At 37.2% G+C, this 25,171-nt stretch overlaps 1 protein-coding gene across 10 annotated transcripts in view; it reads left to right on the top strand.

The window, feature by feature from the left end:
• ARHGAP24 (Rho GTPase activating protein 24) overlaps positions 1-25,171 on the top strand; it is a 492,969-nt gene that overhangs the window by 309,394 nt on the left and 158,404 nt on the right. The window contains exon 1 of one of the 10 annotated variants that reach the window (XM_060114263.1): positions 21,667-21,746. The exons of the other annotated variants lie outside the window; for them this stretch is intronic. The gene's annotated coding sequence lies outside the window, so the exon portion shown is untranslated. Of the gene's footprint in view, positions 1-21,666; positions 21,747-25,171 lie in introns of those variants that run through there. 10 annotated transcript variants of the gene reach the window in all.

Genomic DNA, 25,171 nt, shown 5'->3' on the forward strand with positions numbered 1-25,171 from the left:
GTGCCCCGGTCTGGGAAGATCCCACATGCTGCGGAGCGGCTGGGCCCGTGAGCCATGGCCCCTGAGCCTGCACATCCGGAGCCTGTGCTCCGCAACCGGAGAAGCCACAGCAGTGAGAGGCCCACGTACTGGAAAAAAAAAAAAAAAGCTTGATATGGAGGCCACTCAAGCCCTGGTTTTTGTTCAGCCCCAATAGCTTTGACAAGTGATTTAGTGTTTCTTTACAGCAGCTCTTCCTCATCTTTACAATAGGTCTTATCCTATTACATCCTTCCTGTACTTCCATCAGTAACTGCAATAAATATATACTGAAATACAATATTCTATGCAAAATTTAGATATAAAATTCTGTGTAAAACAAGATTTTTATGGATCACCAAAAACATATTATAATTTAACAAAAAGGAGATAGTTTGTCTTTTCTTTAAAAAAAAAACCTAGGTAATACTACCAAACAGTACATAAGTGAATTCGATTTGTTTAAAACACACACACACATGCACACACATGAGAGTGCACTTGGGGTAGGCAGCTCAGAAATACAAATCAAATTACTAGGCCAGATAAAGATTTTTTTCTTCATTATATATTATATTACAAATTGATGGATTTCAGAGAGACCAAAATTAATTAATTTTTTTAAAATATGTGACATCTGTACAGGGCTTTATATATATATGTTGTATCTTATTCTAATGAAAGCTCTCTATTATAACCCTTTCTTGGGTTTTCCTATTGAAGGTATTCACTATATACAATGCTCTGAAATTGCCAAAACACAGCCAATATTCAAAACTCTCCTTTCTGCAATTTTGAGTTCAAAGATCCATAGAGCTTTGGATGTGAGACAAGTTTCGGGTCATAGCTTTGGTTGCTTTTTGTGTTAATAAATGGCTTCTCATTATTTCCTTTTCCTTTAATCTCTGGTTATAATAGGCTGCCATTTTAGTTGCAGACATATGCTGACCAAACAAGAACAAAGATATGAGATAAAAGTTTATTTGAGCTGCAAGTTTATAGCAAGCATGAATGCAAGTTGATTAGGGAGCCTGTGGTGAGGCTTATAGGCAGAGTCTCATAAAAATATATCATCTTGATACTATTGCATTTGAAACTGTCTACTGGAATGCCTTTGTTACTGATTATTCCTTGCAAAGTGAACTGACCAAGGATCTGGCTGTTGTTCTTACCCTTCCCACCTCCACCCCTTCCCCTTGCCTCCCTTTTTTTTTTAATGTATTTTTTTAAACTATTGAATTTGTTACAATATTGCTTCTGTTTTATGTTTTGGCTTTTTGACCATGAGATATGTGGGATCTTAGTTCCGTGACCAGAGATCGAACCACGCTCCCTGCATTGGAAGGCAAATCTTAACCACTGGACCACCAGGGAAGTCCCATTGCCTCCCTTTTAAAAGCAGTAAAGACAAAGGTGAAATTTGGCTCCTGCAAGAGCTCAGCGTGGGTGAAATGGAATAATCCTTCAGAGCAGTCAGCATAATTATCCAGCCACTTTGACAAATTTACCGACATCTGTTCCAGAGTCATTTTTGCTGCACAAATCTGCCATTAACAAATAGTGAGGACTTTAATTAACTGAGCATACCAAGGAGTGAAACTCTGATAAGATGGCACCATCTGGTATAGAGAGATGTAAAATTCTCTCTGCTGCTGTGTTGATTAGGTATTATATTAAAATTTGTCTTGATCACAAATGATTCCCCTGCTGTGTAGGGTTAATGGCAAAGACTTTATGATTTGAGATACTTTGCTCAGGTATGCCACAGCATTAAAATGTAAATTTACTGAGTTTGAGATTTTTCCTTTGGCCTTTTGTTAATGCCCCATTAGTACTCTTTAATTTTGCACACTCCACAAGGAATCAGGTTGATCAACTTTGAGCTTCAAGAAGAGGTCAGCCAGAACCAGCAGTGTCAAACCCTTGACAGCTGTTCTTAACAAACTTATCTGAAAATTTAAAGTCAGGATAATCTCCCTAGAAAAATTAACTTATGCACATAATCATAGACCTTTGGATACGATTTCAGGGGAGACATCGTAGACTCTTTGAAGGTCATTCATACTAAATCCGTGGATCCCAGATTATATATCTGTTCATCAGACACACTCTTACCGTCTCTTGTACATGCAACATTGCATCCATTTCATTCCAGCTGCCTACCTCATTTAACTGCTTTATTTGACCAGATTTTTAAGGTTCTACAGCAAACATGAACTTTGGATTTAGAAACTAAACTGGTTCCAGGGAATTCCCTGACGTTCCAGTGGTTAGGACTCCGTGCTTCCACTGCAGGGGGCCCGTGTTCCATCCCTGGTCAGGGAACTAAGATCCCACAAGCCATGAAGTGTGGCAATAAAATAAAATAGAAATTAAACTGGTTCCAATTTGGTTCAGTTTAATGGCTCCCAACTGAATAAGTTTCACTACTGACTGGAAAAAATGATAAATTAGATTCAGTTGCAAGACATTAGTCTTGGCTTCCACAGATCTAAGGTGGGGAGTCTGGGAAAAGCTTGAAGTAGATTCGAAGAAAAGATACATCTCGGGGACTCTTGTCACTTGCTTCTTTTTTGTTTGTTTTTGTTTTTAAATTAATTTTTATTGGAGTATAGTTGCTTTACAATGTTGTGTTAGTTTCTACTGTATAGCAAAGTGAATCAGTTACTATATGTGTACATATATCCACTCTTGTTTTATATTTCCTTCCCATTTAGGTCACCACAGATCACTGTGGTGAGTAGGGTTCCCTGTGTTAAACAGTAGGTTCTCATCAGCTACCTATTTTATGTATAGTAGTGTATATATGTCAATCCCAATCTCCCAGTTCATCCACGCCCCCCCCCAATTCCTCCCTGGGTAACCATAATTTTGTTCTCTACATCTGTGACTCTATTTCTGCTTTGCCAATAAGTTCATCTGTACCATATTTCTAGATTCCACATATAACCGGCATTATACGATATTTGTTTTTCTCTTTCTGTCTTACACTCTGTATGACAATCTCTAAGTCCATCCATGTCTCTGCAAGTGGAACTATTTTGTTCCTTTTTATGGCTGAGTGATATTCCATTGTATATATGGACCACATCTTCTTTATCCATTCATCTGTTGATGGACACTTAGGTTGCTTCCATGTCCTGGCTATTGTAAATAGAGCTGCAATGAACATTGTGATACGTGACTCTTTTGGAATTATGGTTTTCTCAGGGTATATGTCCAGTAGTGGGATTGCTGGGTTGTATGGTAGTTCTATTTTTAGTTTTTTAAGGAACCTCCATACTGTTCTCCATAGTGGCAGTATCAACTTACATTCCCACCAACAGTACAAGAGGGTTCCCTTTTCTCCACACCCTCTCCTGCATTTATTGTTTGTAGATTTTTTCCTGATGGCCATTCTAACCGGTGTGAGGTGATACCTCACTGTAGTTTTGATTTATATTTCTCTAATAATTAGTGATGTTGAGCATATTTTCATGGGTTTGTTGGCCATCTGTATGTCTTCTTTGGAGAAATGTCTATTTAGGTATTCCCCCCCCCCCAGTTTTTGATTGGGTTATTTGTTTTCTTTTTTGTTTGTTTTGTTTTGTTTATTTTGTGGTACGCGGGCCTCTCACTGTTGTGGCCTCTCCCATTGCGGAGCACAGGCTCCAGTCGCGCAGGCTCAGCGGCCATGGCTCACGGACCCAGCCGCTCCACGGCATGTGGGATCTTCCCGGACCAGGGCACGAACCCTCATCCCCTGCAATGGCAGGCAGACTCTCAACCACTGCGCCACCAGGGAAGCCCTTGTTTTCTTTTTGATATTGAGCTCCATGAGCTATTTGTATGTTTTGGAGATTAATCCCTTGTCAGTTGCTTTGTTTGCAAATATTTTCTCCTATTCTGAGGGTTGTCTTTTTGTTTTGTTTACAGTTTTCTTTGTTCTGCAAAAGCTTTTAAGTTTCATTAGGTCCCATTTGTTTATTTTTGTTTTTATTTTCATTACTCTAGGAGGTGGATCAAAAAAGATCTTGCTGTGATTTATGTCAAAGAGTATTCTGCCTAGATTTTCCTCTAAGAGTTTTATAATGTCCTGCCTTACATTTAGGTCTTTAATCCATTTTGAGTTTATTTTTGTGTATGGTATTAGCGAGTGTTCTAATTTCATTCTTTTACCTGTAGCTATCACTTGCTTCTCAACAAGCAATGCTTTCTGCCAATAAAGTTAAAGTTCATTGCAGCTTAGTTTGTATAGCAGGGTCATTATTGAAAACATTTTGTATTTGCCAGTAGCGTTAGACAATCATGAAATGCATGGTCTAAAATTTTGCATTCTGCTTCTCAGTACATTTGAAAGAAGGCTTTAGGAAATAATCCTAACATGCCCAAGGCAAATGGCGTACTCAATTTTCTAACACCTGTTCCCTATGGAAGTAACTTTTTAAATTGGGGGCTGATCAGAATTCAAAGAAGGTTGCTACATAACACCTTGAGATCTGATAAGACAGGCACAAAAATAGGAGTTAAGAAATAAAGATTTTTCACCAGCTATCTCATTAAATTATCATTATTTTCATAAATTTACTTGGATAATCTTTAGTTGTAATTTTCCATCTGTAAAATGGGAATACAATGTAATTCAAGAATTAGGTAATTAAGAGAAAGCTTATGACTATCTCAAAATAAGTAGCTTTTGCTACATGTGGCTTTTCCCAATTCTAATTATCTTTACATCAATCTGAATAAAGCATTTTTCAGGTGGTAGAGAAAAACATATGTGATACACTTTTTAATTTAACAAAAGACCTATATTATCCTGTTCTAGAACAGCTATATTTACGTTTTTAACCAAATCAAAGAGTCCCAGCGTCAGAAAGATTTTTCCAACTAACGCCAGTATCTTCAACCTAGAAAGGCTTTTGTATTTTGTAAAATTGTATAAATACTTGTCATAGTATAATTTTTACACCACTACTGATTCAGTGCCAAACAGTTCATTGTTTTTCTAACCATCTTAAATCAAACTCTGAAATTCAAGTCACCAGGATAGTGAAGAAATAAAAATTCAATCTTAGCCATTATTGTCCCTCCTTATCTCATCTTTCTCACCCCCCCCCCCCCAAATAGGGGCTGTGTTAAAATTTCATAGAAAGTACTGTCAGGTCTTTAACCCACACCAGGCTGAAATGATCAATGCCCAAGCCACATAATCTCCTGATAATGGATGGTTCTGTTGCTTCTGTGCCAACATCACTGGTGGCTTTGAGCCTTTGTCCAGCCTGGGAGCCAGAGCTGTGCCATATCGCCATTCTCCTCCTGGTCCTGTTATTGCCCTGGGGCATTTCAAACCCCACTATTCCAGCGACTTTTCCTTACCCTGAGGTCAGCCACTTTGGTCTCTATGCCTCTAAGCCCTTCTCTTTATCTCTATGTCTCTCCATACCACCCCTTCCCCTCTTCCCCTCTCTGTGCCCCAAACAATTTTCCCCTCCATGGGCCTTTATAAACACAATGTTGATCCTTCTTTGGAGCAGAAGAGTTTTTCCTAACCAACCCTAATATATATTTTTATTTAATTGTTGACAGTGTTATATAGCTGTTTGTTTCTTCTTATAATGAAAGCTACCGGATGTGCCAGCATTCTTGTATTTTTTCCCACAGTTCCAAAATTATGCTTTTTATTTCAGTGTGCTCTTTTTGGGAAAATTATTTGGCAGGCATCAATATAAAGCAAGATTCTCACTGTTAAGTCCTAGGGATGACTGTGGGCATTTTCAGACCCTGCCATTCTAAGGCGGTATCTAGGCAGGCAAAGAGTCTTCACCACCGAGCAGCATTACTCTGTAAAAGTCAGCTTCCTTTCAGCTGTTTTAACTGCTCTTCCCCATCAACCTTTTTTGGTTTAATGTGAACCCATCAGTCACCTACACCTTTTTCTCTGTGATGCTCCTTCAGTTGCCTCAGGTGGATATTTTGTTTGAGTTTCTTCAGGTAAAAAATAATTATGTTGTTGGTAGCCAGCATTTCTTAGCCTGCTCCAGGGAGGGGTGGTCTGAAACTAGATTTCTAGACATTCTAAGGTATTACCTCCATTCCAACTCCCCTCTGCCTCTGTTCATATTTCATTCCTAAAAGTCATCAGAGTGGAGGAAGCTCAAGAGAAATCATCTAGAGAGTGTGAACTTTAAGTCTAGAATGAAAGTTGGCCCTCAGGTAGCAGCTCTTTCTCAGTCTTGTTTTGAGATTTTGAATGATAGTTTTCATTCCTGTTCTGCAATCTAAATGTCCATGAGGTAGTAATTATCTGCTTTAATTATGAGAGAAAAAGACCCAAAAGAAAAAGCAGTTAAGTAAAGCAAATATATATATTTCTATGAGGAGACAAGATAGGTGATTTGGAAGATTAATCTATGGACAGAAAACAAGCACTTTGTTACATATGAAGTGAAGGCTATGTTTTCCTGGAAATCATAGAAAGGGTGATTGCAGAATTATTCACACAACTCTTCCTGCCTTTTATCAGATTTAAGGTGAGTAGCTGTCATGAGCCTTGGGTAGAAAATCATTACTGACACCTTGTTGGAAGTTTTGGGTACACAATGGGGAATGACAGCCCCAGGGTTAACTGGTTAAGGACAGAAGGACATTCCATAATATCTTTACAAACAGGATCAAAGACAGTTTCTTTGGTCATCCCTATAAACATTTCTTGACATATATCTAGCCACCACTGTCAACATCATTAACAATTTGGGGGTTTCACTATTAGGTAATGAAAGGAAAAAACAAGTAAGCCTTTCCATTTGAATAGAGGTGAGAGTAAAGAGAAAAGAAACAATCATATCTAGCTAGTTATAGAGAGATTCATATCAAAGTATTAGCGACAGAGCCAATAAATGAGTTATTCATATGATTCATCCGATAAGTATCCCAGGTAAGACCTAGAATTACCTTATTCCATTCAAGGCTTAGTCATTTCCAAAATGTTACAATGCAACTGAATATATTTATACGTGCAAAAGTTTATTTAACTTTCTTTAACACCCCTCCCTTTTTCTTCAGGTGTAGAATCTACTTCAGCACCCTCAGGACTTAGTTCTAACATCCTTTATTGCCGTGTAAAGTTTCTGGCCCACAGAATAGTCTGATGAGGCAAGTTTAGAATATAAAGGAAGCTTTTAGTGGAATGGCAAGGATGGGGTTTTCCAGACCATAGGAGTGATGAGTGGTAGAACAGGCTCAGCAAAATGAGGTGAGGGGAGACAGATGGTAAGGAATGGGTGTGCCCAGCTATGGGATTTCTTTCTGTAGTCAACCCCCAGTGTTGAAATATCAACTGGGGTCCCCCAAAGGTATATTTGAAAGTGTGTGGTCTTCAGAGTCAAATCCTGATTCATCACCCACTAGGTACATAAGTTGGGTCAAGCTACTTAAATTTTTGGGACTCAATATCCTCATCTGTAACACGAGGATTATATGATGAAATAAAATGAGAGTCTACCTTTCAGGGTTGCTGGGAAGATAATAAAAATGTATGTAGAGTCCTTGGAACATAACCAACCCTCAGTAAATGGCAGACATTATGGCTGAAACGTAGTCTTTTAAAATTTCAGCCTTCCCTTTCATATAAGTAAATTACCAACTTTGTTAGACAATATCTTCTTCATCTTTAACTTTCAGCACAAAATAGCTTTGTGACTTTGAGAAATGTCCTTAACCTTTGTATGATTCAGTTTCTTCACACATGAAATAACAGGGATAATATCCTGAGTAATGTTCAAGTTCTGCAAAGCCATGGTGCTAATAGCCTGCTATCCGTTTTGTTCTTGATCATAATTAAAGCAAAGTAGAGGCATATGCATCAATATGTTGCAAAATGCATAATGCAATTCAGCTCTGGCATCAGCAGTATGGACTGTAGTGTCACATGACCTGCGTTACTACTCATGGTTCCTCCTTGTAATGTACCTGAATGTCTTGGGCAAGTCAGGTAGCTGTTTTATGCCTCCATTTCTTCTTTTTTTGGGCTTTCTTTGCACAACTTAATCTTCCCATGATACAGAGAAAATCTTTTGTCCTCAAACCTCTATTACCTCACCTATCCTAGTGGTGCTCTGCTTTCCAAATGTAATAAATAGTTCCAATGAAAATATTACATTGTTTTACCACAAGCTGGCAAAACACCAACACTTCATTCACTCACCCCAATCAAACAAAAATGTTTCTAGAAAGTCATATCTCTTTTAGTTATAGAGCTATAAAATTATAACAAATATTCACTACAAATTTGAGATATTGTCAAAAGAAATTAAATATTATTAAAATTATTAACACAGGGAAGAGATTATGAAGGTACTATATTTATTAATCCATACCTCCTCAATATTTACTTGGTGGGTTTTACTTTTCATGAGTGAATCTGAAGGTTCATGACATACAGTACCTTATAAACATTTCCATATTCATGAAGGGTTTAGAACATTTCTAGTATTAAGGGTCTGTTATAGTGAACAGGAAAAATATCATTCAATCCATATATATATTTTTAAGTCTTTATTGAATTTGTTACAATATTGCTTCTGCTTTATGTTTTGGTTTTTTGGCCACAAGGCATGTGGGATCTTAGCTCCCTGACCAGGGATCGAACCCGCACCCCCTGCATTGGAAGGCAAAGTCTTAACCACTGGACTGCCAGGAAAGTCCCTCAACCCATATTTTAAACTTAACAGGAAGATAGGAATTTGAACTACAGGGCCACTGACATCTTTTCTAATACTGAGGTCCTATGATATTTATGTGTTCCTTGAAACTTTATTGGTTATTAAAAATGGCAGCACTTGAAATGATGTCTAGAGATGTAACTAGTATGGATTAAAAAGACTTTGTCTCAAAATGCTGAATTGTAAATGCTATAAAATATTTTTAACAAAACTTTTAAAATTATGTAAATTTTCAAAGTTCCCTTTCCTTTAGCAGATGTTTCCCCGTTATTCCTCATCCTAGGAGTGAGTTCACCCCAGAATGTGAGATCTGGATGCTGGTGCATGTGGATGATGCATACAGAGTCCTAGTCAAAGGCAATGAAATTCCCAGTCCAGAGAGACCTGGCAAGCAAGGAGGGCACACTATTACCTACCATCTCCACTCCCTCTTATATTCATGCTACTTGACCTACACAAAAAAATTTCTAGGTTGGTTTTACCCTAAAATTTTGCTTTTCTTATGCCATTCCCTAAACATTTATCATTTTATCCCACTGATAATTATAGTAAAAATAGAAAAATTTAATGATGAGGATTTAACCCCAGTTTAAGAGCAAGATAAAAAAAAAAAACTTCACATTTTATTATCATGTGGATAAGTTCAAAATCATTAGGAATATCTAGAGAAAAATCAATACATGTATTACATGCAAAATTGATTTTAGCATCTTTTTCAAATATGTTCATATCACTTCTGAGCAAAATATATATGTAGAGAGAAATAAAAGCTGGTGACATAATTAGTATTTTTTTATAGTAAATGTATTTTTCAGTAATAAGGATCGAGCTCCAAGTAAGTGAGAATTTTCACCTTTCCAAAAAATCATTTTTGTGCTTCTTCATGACATAATTATTGGATAATAATAGCTAATTAAAATAAACTTGGCTGTTTCTATCAAATGTAGGTTCATGGGGGTTTTAAGTTTGAAAGCAATATCTTGAGTTTAAGATTATTTTTTATAATATCAATTTAATTCCTAAAAAACTAACTGATACTCCCTTCAGAATCTAGATAAATCTAACGGAAAATCTGGAACTTGAAACTGACTATTTCCCCCAACAAAAAAAGTCTTCCCTTGCTTTAAGAAATCTACTCCCAGACCTAGCAATAATAACCCACAATCTCTAAGTTATCAAAGAGAGTCTCACATGGGGACGCATAACTCCTATTCTCGTTCCCTGAGTTCCTTGAATGTTTTCTTCCCTTCAGGAGATACGTTTCCATTAGCTTTGCAGTCATCCCATGATGACCTCGTAAGGCCTCTTGCTTTCATAATTTATCAATACAGCCTGCACTATTATAGCCAATAGAACACCTGATGCAAGGCTGGATTCTCATAAAGGTCCCAGGGAAAACAAAGGAAAATAACTAGCAACTAAACCACTGTGCCATGAAACACCACGTGTTCTGCAGGCTTCAGTTGCATCATGGCCCCTTATCTGCCTCAAAGTAGGTGGCTCCATCCTACGACCTGTCACTCAGCTGACTTCCGAGACATCCGTGTTCCTCACAGCTTAGACCTAAGTCGATAGCCAGAAACTAGCTTCTTCTTCTACTCCTAGAGAGCCTTCCACTGGGTTTATTTTCTTTTTAATACAACTACCTCATTCCAGAATGAACTAAATCGGAAATAGTCACTCTCTCTATTGAAAAGGTTATGACAGAATAGTAATCACCTCAGTACACCTCGGTGAACCCAACATTCACATAGGAGGTGAGCACAGGAGCAAACAGGGAAGCTGTTTGTTTGGATTTCTCCATAAACTGCCTTGCTTTGACCACAGGGAGCAATGGATCTATAGCAATAGGGAAAAGTGACCTAACTACCTGAGTAGAAATCATGAGACAAAACGTTGTAGTAAAGTAGAAATAACAACCAAATGAAGAATCCCATTGTTTTCTACGCCAGAGTCAAATGCTCAATATCTGTGTGACTTTGAGCAAGGATTTTTTAACTCTGAGGGTGTCAGTGTCCTCAGTTGTAAAATTCCTATAGTCTTTTTCATATCTATGATTGATGGTCTAATTCTTTAAAGTGAAAGGTACCTAAATAATTAAACAAATTTTGCTTGATAGGTGTCCATTATATCCTTAAGTGAAAAGGAGGTGGATTCAAATTATAAGACATCATAAAATGTAAGTCTTAAAATTTATTGAATCATCTATTTGATAAATCATAGGTAAAAAGTGACAGTTTTCCCACATAATTCACTTTATTAGGATTAGGAGTTTCATATACTATTGTATGATTAAAACCAAGTATAAATAGTACAGCGAAGATAATCCTTTTAATGTAAAGACTTTTCTGAGGTATTTAATATAGAATCATGGCTCTGTACCCCAGATCCTGGTTCTGGGTTGAGATCTGTCCCAGCTGGCTAATTACCTTGTTTTAATTAAATTCTTAGTATGATCTGAGTCTGATATTCCCATTATCTTGGCTATTAAAATCCATGTGCCTATTCCTCCTTGAATCAGATCTAAGAACATGTTGAATTATTGACCACTTACTGAATGATATTGATATTATGATAGAGTGGTATTGATTTCCTAAACTGAATTTTCCTTATCTGTAAAATGAAAATGATTACACTCATTAAGTCATTGCTCCATAATTAGTTTCTTTTTTCTCAGAAACACGGTGAAGGAGGCAAAGCATAAACTTCTGGTGTCACATGGGCTCTTTTCATTCTCTTGTCATTTTAGCCTAATTTGGGGCTATGTAAATCAGGAAAGAAACATTCAAGACCACATCAGGGGGTGATTGGTTTTGTCATCAAAAGGGCCTCAATTAGGTGTCAGCAGATCCCTCCCTCCTTCTAATATTACTGACCATAACATTTGAAACTTTAGTGAGAAAGCGAAACCTAGTTTTAGGTAATATAACTTTTCATTAGAGAGAAATAGGACTCCCCTTTTAGCTTTCTTTCCCTACAGTGGGTCCTCTTCCTCCTCAGTGAAATCTTTCTTCTGGTTGTTTTCTTCTCTCCAGCAAGTTAAAAACATTTATTGATCCCCTGTTGAGGCAGAGATGTTTATTACCTCTACTCTTGCCTGTGCCCACTTGTTCATCCTAGTCTTCTCCTCTCTCTCAAGATGTCACAATGGCCCTCTTCACGACAGATTGTATGCCACTATAGAGATTTGTTGTTGTTGTTGTTTCTGTTTCTTTGTTTTGTGGTTTTGTGGCCTCTCACTGTTGTGGCCTCTCCCGTTGCGGAGCACAGGCTCCGGACGCGCAGGTTCAGCGGCCATGGCTCACGGGCCCGGCCGCTCCGAGGCATGTGGGATCTTCCCAGACTGAGGCACGAACCCATGTCCTCTGCATCGGCAGGCGGACTCTCAACCACTGCGCCACCGGGGAAGCCCTGTTGTTGTTGTTTTAGTGCGAAATGTCATGGGACTTGTGGAGGGAAGTAGTTACCAGAAGAAATATTTTGACAACCACTATTTAGTCAGTTTGAAAAGCTGAATGGAAAGGCTTATGAATTCAGTTTATCTGCACCATTCCTTTATCTTTTGCTTTATGAATAATTATTGGTATGAGCCGATGGTAATAGGCCTTTATATTGTGTTATTATTTATACTTGCCTAGCAGAAAAAACCATGGAGCTCATTTGAAAATCAACAAAAATCAACACCAAATTCATAAAATTAAGTGCAGATTATCATCTAATGACAACTCCTTAGATTCGCAGTTTACATGTCATCTCAGCATCTAATATCTGATTGGAATGTCATTTGACAAGTAAGGAAACTGAGACCTGGGGAGGGAAAGTGAGGTATCCAAGTTGTCCATCAACAAGTGGCAAATTACCCCTGCCTCCTGTTCTAGTTTTCCTTGAACCAGACAAGGATACCTCTCCATTTGCTGCTGATTCTTGGTGCTGCTAAGATTTTTCTTATTCCTCTAGTTTCGCTTGTCAAAATTTGCAATGGTGGAGAAAAGAAAAGTGAATAAGAAAAATATATTAATGCAAAATTATGCCAGTGTTAATTATTCTGCATATGCAGATTTTATATCCTTCTGATATGTTTTTTGTTTTGCGGTATGCAGGCCTCTCACTGTTATGGCCTCTCCTGTTGCGGAGCACAGGCTCCGGATGCGCAGGCTCAGCAGCCATGGCTCACGGGCCTAGCCGCTCTGTGGCATGTGGGTTCTTCCCGGACCGGGGCACGAAACCACATCCCCTGCATCGGCAGGCAGACTCTCAACCACTGCACCACCAGGGAAGCCCCTTCTGATATGTTTTATTGTAGACTTATAGAATGAAAAGCCAGCCTCAAGTTTAAGTATAATTCCTTAAAAGTGCTCTGTTGACATAGCTGAATAAGCTCAATTTAAGAAAGCAAGTTTACATATGACTGACAAATTTGTTTTCACTGTTATAATGCACTCTATTTTTTCTAGATTAAATAATGTGGAAATTAAGTGAACATATTGAATGAGTATCAAAATACCAATTTTTTTTTAAAAGAAACATGAGTAGTTTATTTTTATTTATTTAGGCTGTGTTGGGCCTTCATTGCTGCGTGTGGGCTTTCTCTAGTTGCGGCGAGCGGGGGCTACTCTTCGTTGCGGCGCTCAGGCTTCTCACTGCGGTGGCTTCTCCTGTTGTGGAGCACGGGCTCTAGGCACCCGGGCTTCAGTAGTTGTGGTGCACGGGCTTAGTTGCTCCACAGCACGTGGGATCTTCCCGGACCAGGGGTCGAACCCGTGTACCCTGCATTGGCAGGAGGATTCTTAACCACTGTGCCACCAGCTAAGTCCCCAAAATACCAATTTTAAAGTAACTGTTAAAATGATAAAATGTAAAATGTGAATAAATTTAAACATGCCTCTTGCAGTGAATAAGTGATTTATGAACTGCAACATGGAAACAATGGATGTTCTCTTCCATCATTTGTTTTAATGATTTTTTTTCATGTTACACAATGTGCTTTGAAACCTTCAAAGAATCCACACATGGAATTTATCAAATAAAAATTACATTGGGGTCTTTGGGTGACGTAGATATATGGTAAACAGAATGTGTAAGAAGTCACTTAGAACTTATTATGTATAAATGAAACTTAGGAGATCAACATCAACTTATATCTAATGTTTTATTGGGGTAAATGTTTGTCCTTATTCTAGGGATAAAAATAAGCATGGCTACAAAATTTGCACAAACAACTTGAACCAAAAGAACACAGAAAATTGGTATCTGGATTAAAGTATCCAAAATAACTTATTACAAATACTTGTAAATGCATTTATTCACTCACCTGCCATCCCAAAAAAAGAAGTGCTTTAAAATTAATATACATTAGTTTTTTGCCACCAAAAAAACCTCCCAATCAGAGTAGACTTTTTGACATAGTGATCCTTTTTTCTACAAATTTGTTCTGACTGAAAAAAGAAATCTACAGAAAAACAAAAATATTCCTACTAATAGAGTAGTATAATTTACTAAAAAATCCCTGAAAACCAAGTTTGTCCCCCCAAATAGAGTAATATACAAAGAAGTTAGATCATACCATTAAAAAGAATATTATTCAAACATTGAAAATAACAGATAAAATAGTGATTTTATTTATATATTTTACAATTTAAAAAGTGTTTCGCTTTGTTTTTACAGTATCTTATTTGGTGATTCTTGATATAAGGAAAATGCTTATAAAATATTCAAAGTGAAATAATAAATTTAAAAAATTATATATAAACTATGACAACCACATAAAACTCTACAGATGGATAAAGAGTGGAATACATATATACCTGTGTACATGTATGTAGATAGATAATAGATAGATAGATGCACACATACAGTATATAGTTGAGGGGGCTGTAGATATCATTTTCTTTAATATTAAGATATTTAATTTAAACAAAAACTTGTCCTAAATTTTAAACAGAAGACAAGATGTGATTATTCCTCTTGAATAGATTAAAATAAAGAATATTGTCTTTTTTCATGATAGAATAGAATCCATGAAACAGATCTTTGACTATAATTTCCATATGAATGCATAAATTATGAGTTTTTCAATATTTTACTCAACCAAGATGAAATTTAGTCCATGATATTAGTTCATTCCATAAATACATAATTTAAGTGTATTCAAACTTTACTCAGCTTCCAAAAATAACCCTGGAATTCTAATAGTAGCCTGAGTAAAGAGTAGGAATAATGCAAACACATACATTTGTTTACTGACAGTCCAAACAAAGATATAAATAAGTAAAAGAATTTACTGTTTTCCTTAAAGTCTATTGGGGATTGTTGTTTTGAAAATATCACACTTTTATATTTTTGAGCCTCTAGCTCAGTAATATCTGAAGAGCTTAGTGTGCTACCAATTTTATTTGTGTTGACTTTTTATTTAAAGAGCAAAACCCATCCCCTTGAAATATAGCCCTGCTCAGCTGAACCTGTTTCTCCTCATGAGCATGTTAGAAATTTTTATTTCAATTTAAACAGGGAAACATATGGCTATGACTTAACCGCTGAAAAGGAAAATACGCAATGTACGTGAATTTGGTCTTGCTATTTGTCCAGTTCCTGAAATGTTACTTCAGCAAACAAATACAACATTAGTAGGTGAATGAATCTTAGCCTGAGCCCAAATATTCCTGACTGGCCTCAAGACCTTTGTTCTCAACACTGCTGTTCCCAAGAAGTACATACATTGAGGACCCGAGTCTGCCATTTAATGAACAGACTGATGTTTGTTTATTTTCTTGTAAACCTGAGTTCTCTACCAGCTGATTCCTAGTTAGATCAGAAAGATATACAGAACACAAACAAAAGTGCAAGTAAGGCCCAAGTAACTTCTGCAATGCAGTCTCTTCCCTATGGATCCTGCTTACCCACAAAGAAATTTGTATTGCCCTTATAGTAGAGATCTCTGTAAATATGCCCTAAAGCAAGATCATTTTTTAGAAGACAGTAGATTTTCTTGATTGTATATACTGTTAGTTCATCATTCCCCTTTTAGGAATAAGTAGTGATTCCAAAACTATTATCATGTATTCATGAGTGTATATCATGGTACTTAGATTTGTACCATGTCCATTCTCTCAGTATGTACACACAGATAAACATCTGGCATTTTTCTATCTCCCTTTTTTCTATTCTAAAAACCAGTGAAACCAACAACTCTATATTTTCCATATATTATAGTAGTGCAGCATCTACTTTTTTTTATCTATACCCATGAAGATTTTTAATGCAGATGGTGAGAGAAATGGTAACAACAGCTCTAAAGACTGAATGTTTCCACTTGCAGAGGTTATAAGCATGGGTGAGTTAGTTTTGAAATGTTTTTTTTAAAAATGATTCCCAAACATTAAGAACTAGAGTTACTGGTTTCTTTTTTTTCTTTTTTCCTTCTTCCTTTCTTTCTTTTTACTACATGGTAGTAATGGCCATTGCAGAATATTTAGAAAATAGAAAAACTATCAAAAATAAAATTTTTATGATACCAAGAGATAAAAACTATTAAATAGTAATGCATATTTTTCAGATTTTCTATAATATTAAATATTTATTACAAATTCAGATGACTTTGCACACACTATTTTCTAATATGCTTTACTCTATAAATGTATCATAAAGTAATATCTTAAAAATTCTAACCTAGTGTTCTGAATTTCAGTCATTATTGTACCATGGCATATTAATGTTTCTTAATTTACTTAAGATACATTAAGAGGCATTGACACTGATGTTTTGAAGGTTTTACCGTCAAGAACCCACTGGTGGGAAACACGAGCGCCCGTGTTCCAGAGGGTCCCAGGCTTGCAAGAAGAGCCCTTACTGAAGGACTCTGGTGGAACAGCAGCTGAGGCTGTAATCACCAGCCCAGCCTGCCAGGTGGCTGAAAGCTCTTCCTCAGACTACCTGACTATAATGTCCTGTCACACTGTAAGGGGGTGACGATTATACTGCAAGACTGTATTTTTTACAAAAATTCCAGATGCCTCCAATGATCCTGATGGTACATTTTAAAGTGACTTTAAATGCCCAGAAATTATTTTCCCTGTGTTCACAAAAGGATAATCTTCAGAATTTTTCCCTCTTTATTCATACTCCTAAGTATTTTTTTTTTTCTTTCTAAATCCACTTGAATGTATTTAAGAAAGCTTTCAGTAAAGTCAGGACAGTGGTTTTTCACATCATAGGGTAGAAAAGGCATTAATAACAACATCCTTTTGCCTCCAGGGAAAAAAATTGTCATTCAGTACAAAACAAAATTATATTTAAAAATACAGTAGGGCTTCCCTGGTGGCGCAGTGGTTGAGAGTCCGCCTGCCGATGCAGGGGACACAGGTTCGTGCCCCGGTCCGGGAAGATCCCACATGCCGCAGAGCAGCTGGGCTCGAGAGCCATGTCCGCTGAGCCTGCGTGTCCGGAGCCTGTGCTCCGCAACGGGAGAGGCCACAACAGTGAGAGGCCCGTGTACAGCAAAAAAATAAAAATAAATTAAAATACAGTAAATTTTTACTGCTCAGGAAGTGTTCGATTTCATGTGTTTGATTGTATACAGATTAAGAGACTTGACATACATATCTTTCAGCATCCACACAAAATAATTGAAATGCTAAAAGCTCACACATTTCAGATTACTTTACATGTTTCCCTAAATGACCTTCAATATTTTAACAGTATTTGCTCTCCGTGGCTAATAGTTATTAATATGTGGAGTTCTTTCTAAGGCCTAAGAAAAAGAAGTAAATCGAAGGGAGCAGCAGGGGAAAATGTGTTAGAAAAATATTTTTTCTCATTATATTAAAAACTAGAAACGACTCCATCCTACACATCTATGAGCCCGGTTCCACCCTAAATGGAGATTCTAAGGTTTTCAGGCCAGACCCATATCTGTGTAAAGTTAAACACTGCCACTAGGACACATCAGGAAGATATCGTCATTGGGCAACGGAGCAAGAACCAAATAGAAAACCAGACCATCTTATTTCCTTTCTTCAACCATTGCAAATATTGGCCCATGCTTCGAAATGCTTTCCTCATACATTTAAACTTTAATACAGATTTCTTTTCAATACATGATTTGAAATCAGGATCTCAAAATGAAGTTTCCGAGACAAAGAAAGGGAGAATGCAATATGTTTTTCTGCTGTGGCATTACACTCAGGCAAATACTAGCTGAAGTGTTTGAAAAACAAAATGCTTTAATGGGACAGTATAACAATTGGAAGAAAGTGCCCAAAACTATGTTTTCTTTATCATTATTTTTGACTTGAAAGATAATTGAAAACTTTGTCAGTAGATTTTTGTTTCGTTGAAAGATCACTACAATAGTTTCTAAATTTAAAAAAATAATAGTAATTCTGTCTGTGATTGTGTTTTCATCCTTTCTTCAGAAATAAAATGGGTTTGGGAATGAGAAAAAACAGCTTTTCACTTTGCTATATGTTACATCTGACATCATAGGCTTCCCAATAGAGTAACTCTTTTTTTTTTTTATACTTGCTCTTTAGTTAAATATGATGCCATAGAACAAGGGTGTTGTAGTGAGTGTCAAAATGCATATTCTAAGCAAAGGTAGCAATGAAATGAATGCTCAGTAGCTGAAGGCCCCTTACCTTCTTTTATGTGGGTTGATTGGCTGTTTAGGATGATATTAGTGCTTTTGTTTTTTATTCGGAATTTAACTTGAAAAATTGTGCTTAAAGTTCCAGCTTTTATTCTTTTTCTCTGCTATTTATTTTGACTTATTACTCATTTAGTCAGTGGCCCAGTTATAGTTCTCTCTCTAATGAAAATATCTGAAACAAAGTGATTCTAGCTGCAAGACTTTGAAATTTATAGTTTTCTTTTTAAGGCTAAATTTAGGGAGGATGAGAAGGCTCGTTTTATGAAGTGCTTTTGGATGGTGCACTTTGCAGATGGGAGTGCTAAAAGCAGAGTCGAGGTATAATCAGCCAGAGGCATTCTCAGAGAAGATTGTAAAAATATGGAAAAGGGAGATTGAAGGCAGGAACAATAACCCTACATGAAGGATTTGGTATGAATTGCCCTGCTGGCTCACAGATACAATTTCAAGGTTTCTCATTTAGTGGGCAATGCCACTTAAAGAGGGGAGAACAGAAACATATACCATGTAGGGCTGCAGTTTAAACTCTGCTTCTAGCTTTCCAGTAAAACTCGTAGAAAGGACCTGGCATTTTATTAACATCCTCAGACTCAGGGAACTGAAAATTATGACTCCACTACAGTACTCCAAACTGTAGTTGAAAAAAAATGGCTTTTCTGCATTTAATAGTAAGAGATCGCCTTGCTTCCTTGTGGGCATTCCTAAGGATCTGTTAATTTAAGCAAATTAAAACGATACAGATGAAGCGGTTTGCAGGGCAGAAATTGAGACACAGATGTAGAGAACAAACATATGGACACCAAGCGGGGAGAGTGGCGGGGTAGGGGTGGGTTGGATGAATTGGGAGATTGGGATTGACATATATACACTAATATGTATAAAATAGATAACTAGTAAGAACCTGCTGTATAAAAAATAAATAAAATTCAAAAAATAAAATAAAATCAAGTGGTATTCTACTCTACAGAAAGACCTCTAAATTCACATCTTCAGCTTAAAGACAGGCAAGACACAATTAAGAAAAAGGAATTATAGGCACATATTAACACAAATTGTATTTTTTCTCTGTATTCTACAATGACTTCATTGTTAAAAAAAATCAAAACTTGTTTTTCTAAACATTTCTCTGCTCTTTATAAAAGTTAACTTGCCTAGCAAGTACTCTCAAGGTTTTGTGGTAATTTGCATTCTTACCTTCCCTACCCCTGCTATTGAAAAACCAAACTTTCTTTTCTTCTTCTGAGAAAGTTATAAATCAACAGATTTCCTCCAAATACGGGTCTCTAGGCCATGCAGACCTTGATTGTAATTCCAGTTCCACCACTCACCAGTAACAGTGCGCAGGCAAATTAGTCTCATTGATAAATGGGAAAAACAACAACTACCTCATAGCGTTACTATGAGGATTAACTGAGATAACATTCATGAAGCTCCCAGCCCTGTGTCTCACAAGACAGGTGTTCATATACTTAGTTCCTTTCCTGTTCCCCGCTGGTATCCTTCCTTACACTCCCTCAACCTAATCTCTAAATAATGCATACATAATGGTACGAACATTAGCATGAATGCCTTAATGCATTTGTTACTGAATTAACTCAGCGGTGAACTTGGCATTCCATCCCAAACCTTTCCCCTTCATTAATCCCCTTGGGCAACCCCTCCAACACAGGAGTACACCCAGGACACCAGGAACTGTGAAACCAGCCAGGCACGTGAGCATCTTCTACCAGGCTTTCAGCTGGTTTTGTTCTGCCTCAAAGACCAGACAGAGCTTATGTTTTTCACAATTAACTGACTCTGGCCATGTGGTCGCTGCCATCAAGATCTGCCACCAGGAGGACAGCAGTTCAATAAAATCTTGAACTCTATTTATAGCCCACTTGAAACACTCTCCCATGAAACCTGAGGAGTCCTCCTTGAGAACACAGAAAGTAATTCACTAGTCCCAGCACCAAACTAGGGCAATCGAAGGGCGGAAAATGCAGTAAGTACATTTTTTTTCCAGCCCTCTATAGTTTACAAAGCATCTGCTGCTACACATTGTCCCATTTCATCCTCATATGGACCCAGGAAGGAGCCCCAAAGCAGATGTTGGCAACAAATCCCCATTTTATAGATTACAAAACTGATGCCTAGGAGGTTAGATAAGTTGCTCATTTTACATGGTTGGAGAAGGAGGGGAAAGGAAAGTGGCTAAAGAGTAAGAATAATTTCCTGTTAATGCAATCAATCTAAACTTCAGGGCATAATTATTTACCTGTAAGAAAAAAATACACAACAAAGAGAAATAATGTTTCATAATGTTCTGGTAAGCTTAAGCATTGTTTCTTCTCCACTTCTGATAGGAAAACCAAAATATGAGAAACAAAAACCTAGAGAGACTTTACAGGGAAACATTTATAAACATGTTTGTATCTGTCTAGAACATCTACATGCAGAATGATTATATTTTAGACAAGAAAGGCCTTCTTGAAACCTCTCCAAATTAAAATATGCATCAGTCAAGACTAATCTTGAAAAAGACGGTAGGAATTTTTATGAGAAATCTTAATTGATTTTGCCAGTCGTCTCTGAAATAAATACATCTTTACTGTCTTTTTAATATGGGGGGGTTGCATAATTGAAGTATGTGCCCAAAAAGCAAGACTTCATTAATATGAATTAGTTTATGGAGCAGAAATGATTTTATTCTTAAAAGAATTATTTGATTTTGGCAAATACTTTAATTTTCTAAGAGCTTTCTCTAAGCAGTGTTACCTGGAAAGGGTTTTCAGAAACTTTTTGGCTTGAAAAGGAGGTCTGAGCAATTAGAATAGCCACACTGAAGTCTGTTTGTGCCTGTGTGTATGTGTGTGTGTGTGTGTGTATGAGAAAGAGAGAGAGAGAGAGAGAGAAAGAAAAAGAGAGAGAGAGAGAGAGATTATTGCTTCAAGAGGGCCTCTGGGTTAGCAGGTTGGCTCCGAGCCATTTGAGGATTCTCAGATTTACTGCTTCTCTGACTATTGCTGCAGCTCTGATTTATGGATTTCAGAATCTTGTGAAAGGCAAGGTGTCTGAAGTTTAGAGCCTTCCCTTGATGGCCCCTCCTCTTCCCCATTCACTCCTTTTGCTGCTGTTCACCTTGTAGTGACCTTGCAGGACTCAGCATTTTTACCTGAGCTCAGTAGCCGGGAGCCCACTAGTGCTGGGACGAGGGCAGCAGTTTCCATTCCTGGGTGATGGAGTCATGGGAGAAACCGCAGCGAACCGAGAGTAGGACCTGAGCGGGTGAGCCAGGCTGGACTGTGCTTTAAGCGGCTCAGGACAGAGCAGCTGCTCGCTCTCCCAGCCTGCAAGTGCAGCCTACATTTCTCACTGACCACTGAAGTGTGTGTTTGTGCAAGGTGAGAGCTGGGTACTTTTTTGTTAATTTGGAGACAAATTACCAGGTATTGCTGTTGATTGTTTTTGATAATTTGGGGGTGTTTATATCACCACAAATTCAGGACCTAGACAGTGTGTGGTTTTATTTATACCCTTGTTTTTTGTCATGATCCATTATTCAGCGCTGCACGGTGTCCAAATTATGGCAACAGATTAGATGTACTGCTGTTCTTACACTGAAATGTGATCAGTTTGGTATAATTTTCTTGGATTCTTTCATTGATTGCTGCTGCCAAATGATGGAGCTGTTCATATAAAGGATTCCAGTGCTGATTTGAAAGCATGTGAAAACAGCTTCAGATATAAATCTGAATAGCTATTTTTTGGAGTACTTGCTGTGGTGTATTCTTTGCTTCTCTCTTTGCTTCACATATTTTAGTGGTTGAAACTTTGGAGAGAGCAGAGTGCCTTAGGGCCTAATCTGGTGATAAAAGTAACATGGGAGTTTTCCGTGTTTTTGCTTGTCAAAATGAAAACTTATGCTTGGTGAGTGGGGTGTGTGTGTGTGTGTGTGTGTGTGTGTGTGTGTGTTTAAAAAAACTGAGGAACAAAAGAAAAGCAAATAATACTTTGCTATATTTTGATATACTTATCATTAATTTAATCAACTCCTAAAGCTTTTGTTACCAGCATATTTGAGTTTTGGAACTTCTCATTTTGTGTACACAAGGACAATACAACTACAGTGTGCACTTGTGAAGGCATGTGGGGACATGTAGTATGTGCTTACTAGGAATAAAACAGGAATCCAAAATGTGTTCTTGGTTAAGCTGACAGGCCTTAATACTGCACCAGTTTTGTATGTTAGCTACTTAATGAAACTATTCAAAATATAAAGGAGATACAGTGTATTATTATATCTAAATAAATACACTAGAGATTTGTATTCATGAAATACATGCTCTAAAAAAGGAAAACGTGGGAATTTCATACTGTAAAAATAGGATGAGCAAAATTTTGAAAAGCTGTCAAATTTTACGAGGGGAAAAACAATACGTTAAAATGAGGAATAATTGAGATGGAATATGAAAAGTACTTCAACTGCTCAAATTTTTAAGTCTAATGAAAGAACAATAGAATATTTAAGGAAATTCAGCGTCTGCAGAAATGAAGCCAAGAGCAAAAATGCTTAATAAAACATGTTTTCAACCTGTGGAATGTACTTATTTGTCTTGAGTTCTGTTGCCTAGATAGATAAATTAGAATTTCTTTTAAATATAAATTTTAAAATTTTATTTAAAATTGGTCTTCATTTGGGTAGACTTTGAAAACTAATAAACATAAGATGTATTAAAATGTAATGAACATTAAAATTATTCAAACACTTAACAAGTAACATACGATATGAAAACTTTGTCCCACTTTTGAATTATGTCAGTTTAGAAAGAGTCCAATCCTCTAAAGTAGAATGTCAACTGTTGCTACATACGCTTGGGCTGCTAAGGTCCGGATACAGTCTTCATGGTTTCTTGCTTTCAGACTATGTTACAGCACTGTGGAACGGTGAGCAGAAAACACTTAACTCTTACATTGTCATGCTTTCTATGTGAGTTTAGTACAGAAATAGTTTCATTCGACAGATATGGAACTTGAGGTGTACAAAGAATTCATGATTTGTTGGCCTTTCCCTATAGGAACCTGTACTACCTTGGCTTTTCTGCTGCCTTGATCTAAAATTTGGCTGCTTCTTTAAAAGGGTGTAATGTGACTTTATCACCAGGACTGAAAAGAGGTGGTGGAGGGCCTCTTATCAGTGTTTTATAAACACAAGAGTATCCCTGTCTCTATGATGAGTGCAGTCCAATGTGTTCAAATGTGGTGTGTCCATCTGTACCCATGGTCACTTTCCATGCAGAAAGACTAGAAACTTTGATGAACCACAATCAGTGTAACAGCCAAGAAAAGCCTTGAATAGTGTCCTCATTTATTCTTTAGATAACTAGCTTACTGTGGCATACAAAGAGGTTTAAAAGGGTTTAGAGATTATAGGTACTGACCTCAAAGCACAGGCCAGTATGTGCAAACACATTTACTTCTGTGCAATTAAGGGCTCCTGGTTAAAGGAAATGATTAGGCTTCATTTATATATTTGATAAGTTTCTCTTACTTTTTAAAAAAGCTTGTTTCTTAAGCACATTGTGTTCTCGCTCCCTCTCTTCTTTCAGCTTTATACTTTACCCTAGACTTTAAACTTGCTAAATCCTTAATTTACCGAACCTGATTTCCTTTGACCTACACTCAATCTCTTATTCTTGGGTAAGAAAGCAATTATGATTTATCTCCTGGGGCTAGGGGAAGACCCACCTCCCCTGAGATCAAGAGATCACTGCCCACTCTGTGAGCAGGAAATGGGGTGTGATTAGTGGGAAAGAATGGATTGATAAATAGCTACCAGGAAGGCAATGACTGCGTCTATCTTGCCCAGCGTTTCTGCTATTCATGCTCTCTTATCCATCTAGTCTGTTACTAGGCTTGGAAACCTTTATCAAGAAATGTTTGCACATAGCAACATAGTTACACTTTCACAAAGACTTTAGGTAAATTGAGATTATATATGATTTGTAGTGTATGGATTTGGCTTAAAGTGGTATCCATAGTTTTTAATGTCTTTTTACCTTAGCATTAAGGTAATTAAGTTCTATTTTGCCTAATGACTCCTCCTGAAGTAATGCAGATTCAGGTGAAGTACTGAATATTCACACAACTTTTTTTTTTTTTTTTTTTTTTTTTTACAAATTTAATCAGTTATACATATACATATGTTCCCATATCCCCTCCCTTTTGCGTCTCCCTCCCACCCTCCCTATCCCACCCCTCCAGGCGGTCACAAAGAACCAAGCTGATCTCCCTGTGCTATGCGGCTGCTTCCCACTAGCTATCTACCTTACGTTTGGTAGTGTATATATGTCCATGCCACTCTTTCACTTTGTCACAGCTTACCCTTCCCCCTCCCCATATCCTCAAGTCCATGCTCTAGTAGGTCTGTGTCTTTATTCCTGTCTTACCCCTATGTTCTTGATGACATTTTTTTCTTAAATTCCATATATATGTGTCAGCATACAGTATTTGTCTTTCTCTTTCTGACTTACTTCACTCTGTATGACAGACTCTAGGTCCATCCACCTCATTACAAATAGCTCAATTTCATTTCTTTTTATGGCTGAGTAATATTCCATTGTATATATGTGCCACATCTTCTTTATCCATTCATCCGATGATGGACACTTAGGTTGTTTCCATCTCTGGGCTATTGTAAATAGGGCTGCTATGAACATTTTGGTGCATGTCTCTTTTTGAATTATGGTTTTCTCAGGGTATATGCCCAGTAGTGGGATTGCTGGGTCATATGGTAGTTCTATTTGTAGTTTTTTAAGGAACCTCCATA

The sequence above is a fragment of the Mesoplodon densirostris genome, chromosome 1 (assembly GCF_025265405.1).
Source record: "Mesoplodon densirostris isolate mMesDen1 chromosome 1, mMesDen1 primary haplotype, whole genome shotgun sequence".
NCBI lineage: Eukaryota > Metazoa > Chordata > Mammalia > Artiodactyla > Ziphiidae > Mesoplodon > Mesoplodon densirostris.